This window comes from Canis lupus, chromosome 2 (genome assembly GCF_048164855.1).
Source record: "Canis lupus baileyi chromosome 2, mCanLup2.hap1, whole genome shotgun sequence".
In the NCBI taxonomy this organism is placed as follows: domain Eukaryota; kingdom Metazoa; phylum Chordata; class Mammalia; order Carnivora; family Canidae; genus Canis; species Canis lupus.
Genome location: NC_132839.1, coordinates 64,436,119 through 64,442,774, shown reverse-complemented (window position 1 = coordinate 64,442,774; position 6,656 = coordinate 64,436,119).

Here is a 6,656-nt window from a genome sequence, read left to right as displayed (position 1 = left end):
AAACATTTTATTGACATATAATTAACATACAATGTTATATTAGTTTAAATGTGTATGTTTTGCGGTGCCTGGGTGGCTCCGTGGTTTAGTGTCTACCTTTGGCACAGGTTGTGATCCCGGGGTCCTGTGATCAAGGCCTGTATCAGGCTCCCTGGAGGGAGCCTGCTTCTCCCTCTGCCTATGTCTCTGCTTCTTTCTCTGTGTCTCTCATAAATAAATAAATAAAATATTAAAAATACATAAATAAATAACTATGTTTGGTTTTTTTAATAGTTTATTTTTTAAAGTCAGCTCTACACCCAATGTGGGGGTAGAACCCACAACCCTGAGATTTAGAGTCACATTCTCTACAGCTGGGCCAGCCAGGCAGTCCCAAATGTGTATTTAAGCAGCAGCAGCAGACCACATCCCCTGCCTTCAGACCAGCCAATTTGACAGCTTCCCCTCTACAGTCACCATCGAAGGAAACCCAATAATGCGATGGCATAGTGATTTGTTTTATTATCCAAATTTTAAACTTTCAGTAAGCTCCCATAAGAATTTGTCCAGTTTAGAAAAGGAAAAAGAAAACCAAAGCAAGCAGGAGAACCAGTAAGAAGTGGGAAACACTTCAGCTTGAAACCAGGGTGGGGAAATTGAAAACCTATTTTGAGCAAAGGTGTGTCATATTGTCTGGGTGTAGTAGTGAACATTCGACCTCAGCTGTTACAAGAAAGTACAAAATAACAGGGATCTAAACAAAGTAACAGCGGGGATGTTAGCAGTTGAGAAATGATTCACTGGCCTCACAGAGCTGGTGAAACTTCCTGTGTCTTGTGATTTACAGTATTGCTGTCCCAGCTCCTCCACCAAGGCTGCAATCCAGGGACAGAGAAGGGGAGAGAAGGAGGAGGAGGAGGAAGTCTACCTTTTCCAGTTTATAGAAATCTTAAGGTTTTTTTTCAAGGAACCACTCTCTTGTCTTCCTCCTGCCCCATTGGTTGTTACATTTTATTCCATGTGTTGGTTTTTCTGTGTTCCAATATCTTTGTGTTAAAGGACCTTAGAGCTCAGTCATTGGTCCTTTGCTTTTTTTTTTTTTTTTTCCCCTCCCCTCCATCTACCCTCCTCCTTTCCAGGACTCATGGCTCTACATACCATCTTCATGCCAACGACTCTCAAATTTGTATCTCCAACCTGGAACTTTCTTCTGAACTCTTGAACTCAAGCTACTTCCTCCACATCTCCACTTGGATATCTAATGGAGTCTCACACTCCCAAACCATCGGCTCCACCCACCACCTTCCTAGTTGATGCTATCCTGCTTTCCATCCTCATTGATGGCAACTTCTTCCTCGTTGTTGCTCGGACTGGGATCATCTTTGACTCCTTTTTCTCACACTCAACTTCCAGTCCGTGAAGAAGTTCTGATGGCCTCATTTTAAAAATACACTTGGGGGGCACCTGGGTGGCTCAGTGATTGAGCGTCTCCTTTGCCTCAGGTCATGATCCCAGGGTCCTAGGATCCAGTCCCACATCAGGCTCACTGCAGGGAGCCTGCTTCTCCCTCTACCTATGTCTCTGCCCCTCTCTGTGTATCTTTCATGAATAAATAAATAAATTAAAAAATATATACTCAGAATCTGACAATTTCTGAACACCTCCACTCCAGCACAGTAGCTGGAGCCACCATCATCTTTGAGCTACTTTTTTTTTTTTTTTTTTTTAAAGATGGCTTGAAACTACAGTATTTATTATGCTCACAGATTCTTTGGGGTAATAATGTGGACAGGGTTTGGGGAGGATGGTTTGCCTCTGCTCCTTGACACCTGGGTCATAGCAAGAAGACTCAAAGGCTGTGGCTGGAGTCATGCGAACTCCGTTTTCACACATCTGAAGGTTAATTCTGGCTGTTGCCTCCATGCTTCAGCCCCTCTCCTCTTTTCTATTCCACATGGTCTATGGGCTGTGTTGGACTTCTTCTCAGCAGGGGAGCAGTGTTCAAGCAGCTAATGGTTAGTTCTTTCAACTTGCTAGACGTTTAGCCTTCAGAGTCAGATTATTCACTGGACATCTCTCTTCTCCGTGTTTCATCATTAATGTTTATAGTATTGAGTATTTGTGGTTTATGGAATACAGATTTCATCCTGCAAGGATTGTAGCTTTGGAGTATCCTTCACTCGAGGTTCAAATGCCTGGCGGACTCCATCTTGAGAAGGAGTGAGGAGAAGGAGCTCTCTGTTCTGAGAAGTGAATCAGCAGCATGTGTCATCTAGAAGCTAGCTTGCAGGTTTATTACAAGAGGTTATAACTCAGGAACAGCCAGATGAAAGAGATGCATGGGGCGAGATATGTGGGAAGGGGTGTGGAGCTTCCACGCTCTCTCTGAGTGCACCACTCTCCCTGAATCTCCATCAATCTGGGGGTTCCAACCCTGACTTACATGACTGTGAAAGCCTAACTGGTCTCTTGGCTTCCACTCTTACTCCTACAGACTGTTCAAAACCCAGAGGTCAGAGTAATACTTTTCAAGTTAGATGATGCATTCCATTCTTGTCAAAATTCTCCAGTGGTTCCCACTGCACTCAGAATAAAAGCCAAAGTCCCCAATGTGGACTGTGGGTCCTACATGGTCAGTTCTCCCTGTGCCCATCCATCTGTGTGATCTCATCTCCTGCTCTCCCTTTCATTTGCTCCACTCCAGCCACACTGCTTCCTTGATACTCCTCAGATATGCCAGCATGCTCTGACTCAGGGCCTTTGCAATGGCTCTTCTCTCAACCAGGAAAGCACTTTGCTCTGATATCCACAATGCTCATTCCTTCCCTCCTTCAAGGCTGTGCTCAAAGGTCATTTTCTCAATAAGGCCTACTTTGACCATCCTGTTGAACACTGCATCATGCTCCCCTTCACCTATTGCTCTCAACCAACCTCCTTACTCTCTCTGCTCTATCTTTTGCATAACACTTAGCTTCTCACACACTGTATAATTTATATATATGATAACTTCTCACACTCCTTATGTTTATTGTTTCACTCCCCCAACTAGAATATAAGCTCCACTTAAGCAAGGATCTTTCTCTCTTTTATCCATTGATGGATCCCAAGTGCCTAGAACAGTGCCTGGCACTGTTGATGTTTGAATAGATGTTCAAAAATATTTTTAAATGAACGAATGGATGAAGAAGGGCCAGGCTTTGGAAGTCTCACATGCACACTTCACTTCCATACCCTCCCGTTGGCTGGAACCTAGTCACAGAGCCAGCCATCCTACCAGCAAAAAAGACAGAAAATATAGTTTTAGTTGGATGGTGATGCGCCCAGCTAAAGCCGCCAATACTAGTGAAAAGAGGGAGATCACTGTTATGGGACAATTTATAGACTCTATCTACCACTCTATCTACCACAGGGTGGAAGTTACTTTTATCCTCAGTGACTGCAAGTGGCTAACATTACCCAGTTATGATTTGGCTCGGTGGAGGAGGGGGTATACAAAGTAAAAGAGGATTTGAAGCAAGTTAAAATACCATGCTTTGGTTAATACATGTAGCAACTTCCTAAACTTGCACATAGCTAAAGGTATACCATTTTTATTACTAGAAAATGCTTCTCCCTCTCTTTAAAATACAATTTTAAATTGTATTTAAAATACAAATAAATATTGGTATTTTAAACATGTCAGCTAGAAGTAGTGTTGAATTACTACCCGTTCAGGGTGCCCCAGAAGGTGCTAAATGATTGTTACTCATCGATATACATATGATTAGGTGTCTTCTTGCTTCTGTGACCACTCCCTACTTTGCCTCCTTCTTGGGTTCTTTCATCTCTCTCCTGACAGAGGAGATGCCACAAGCTCTGTCTTTTTCCTTTGCTCATCTTGCTCCATGATAGCTTCCAAAGGGAAGCAATCCGATTCCTGGCTGTTGAACTCCCCCTGTGAAAGTCTGCATTATCAGCTAAGTTCTGCTGGACTTATTTCCATCTGCTTTCCCCCTCAATGTCCCACTGTTACATCAGAGTTAAACTCCCCATCACCTTCATCCCCTCTCCCTAAGCAAGAAGAGTGTTTGGGCCCTAAACAGGATAGTGGAGTATGTCCTCCCACATTCATAAGCGGAGTCTAGCTGATTCTGTTTTTTATTTCCCAAATGAATCATCTAGAAAGTTCCATCAAAAACTCATGCCTCTGGCCAGCTTACGTGCTATGCTATTAAAAGACTATCTTCCCAAAAAAAGTTGAAATCATGGTTCTTATATGGACATAAAAATGAATACATATTAAGGATTTTATTTAAGTCATGAGGGAAACTGACAGCTGTGATAACTGGCTCAAAAGAGTATTCTAACAACCCATACGTTTATAGATCAGGAATACTGAAATGAATATGTACATGGAGACAAGCTGCTATCAACGAAGATGAGAACTGGGACGCCATCAACTAGAAGACTATGGTTGGAGCAGGTTTGCAAGAAGCGGTCGGGGAGACTCCCTAGACATTTAAATGGACAAGTAGAGAAAGTGGTTGCACAGGACAGAGAGGGCTGTCAACTGACCTCTATTGGGCAGGACATAACTTGCATGTCTATAAACAAGATTTGCATTACACAACAATTTACAGAGTTGTGAAAGAAGTTCCCTGGAATCCAAATCAGATACCTCAGAAGAGCCTCCTCCAATCTCTCTGGACCATGCATAGGTTCCAGGTAAGCATAACTTTCTCCTACCTACACTGCTCAATCTTTTTGTATCCTTCATGTCAATCTCTATCAATCATACTAAAACATAGCTTTTACTTCTCCCAGTTTCTACAAAGTACTTAATGAGTCCATGTGAACTCCCACATCAATAATAAACTCTTCCAGCCTTTCAAGATCCTCTTTCATCCAGCATCACTTGCATTTATAATCACCTTTCATTCCAGGCAGACTCGATCCCCATATCCCAAGCCAAGCCAAGCCAACACCCTCCCACAAACTCTTCCATATTTTCACATCCTCCTCAATCATCTGTATCCCTCTCATTCTACTGGCTCTTTTCAAGCTTTTTTGTTTTTGCATCATTCTCTAAAGGCCACAAAGGAGACTTATCCTGTTCTTCAGTTATCAAAGCTATATCCACTAGACCTAGATCGTGCTTTCCTTCAAACATTTTATAAACACCTAGTGTATATGGTCAGCCACTGTCTACAACTCCAGTTGTAGGTCCTGGAAATCAAGAGATAAAAGCCTTGGCTCCCAAGATGCTTGGGGGAAACATACAATGAGCATACAAGTAATTGGCTCTTTGACATAAGCTGCGTTGGGAGCAAAAAAAAGTGCACATAACCCACATGTGGAATGTTATCAAAGGTTTCCTGGATGACACGCCATCAGACAAAGTCTCAGTCAAGCAGAGAAGGAGGTAGAAGGAACTGAAGCATAGACACGTATCACTCAATGAAAGACTATTTTTATCTCTTAAATTCATGATATATTTTTACTTCTACTATATAATTAAGTCCTTGAGGCCAGGGACACTTTTTTTTTATTTTTTTTTATTTTTTTTATTTTTTTTTGACACTTTTTTTTTTTAAAGATTTATTTGTTTATTCATTAGAGAGAGAGACACACACGCAGAGACACAGGCAGAGAGAGAAGCAGGCTCCTCACAGGGAGCCTGATGTGGGACTCTATCTCTTATCTTTATCTCTTAAATTCATGATATATTTTTACTTCTACTGTATAATTAAGTCCTTGAGGCCAGGGACACTTTTTTTTTTTTTAAGATTTATTTGTTTATTCATTAGAGAGAGAGAGAGACACGCAGAGACACAGGCAGAGAGAGAAGCAGGCTCCTCGCAGGGAGCCTGATGTGGGACTCTATACCCGGGGTCATGCCCTGAGCCAAAGGCAGACACTCAACTGCTGAGCCACCCAGGCCTCCCGAGGCCAGGGACACTTAAGTCCCGTTTTACTGCAGCTTCTAACAAAGAACTTAGTGAACACTTTGTAAATTTAAGGCTTGATGGATGACTACATCTTACATTCCACAGCAGTCAATAAGGAGCATTTGGTAAGGACAAAAGTTGTTTGGGGGCTATGAAATTTATTTCTCCTTATCCTATTAAGTATATGAAAACGTAAGTGCTGTGATTCTTGAAGTACACTTCAGTTGATGTATCACCACCACCACTCCCTGCCCTAAGCTAAAATCAAAGATCCAACTAAAATTAGGATCAGACACTGGTGTAACATTAAGAATGGCTTCCTTTGCGCCTTCCTCCTGTGCTTCCCAATGTTCTCAGGGTTGCATTAAACCACGATTTTTTTTTTTAAGATTTTATTTATTCACTGTTGAAAGAGCATGAGAAAGGGAAGGGCAGAGTGGGAGGGGGAGCCACATGTCTGAGCTCAATGCAGAGCAGAGAGGTAGGCCAACCCTTTGGCCCAAGATCACGACCTGAGCTGCAATCAAGAGTAGGATCCTTAACCGACTGAGCCACCCACGTGTCCCTAACCATGTATTTTTTTTTAATAATAACAAATTTAAAACTCTTTTTTAAAAAAGGAAAATTATATTAAAACATTGAGCACTATTCACAAAGCTCCTGTTTTCAAAAACAGTATTTGGGCTGTCTTACGTTATTGCACCCCTGGACCAGATGAAAGTTCAAAAGAGTTCCAAAAAAGGACGTGAA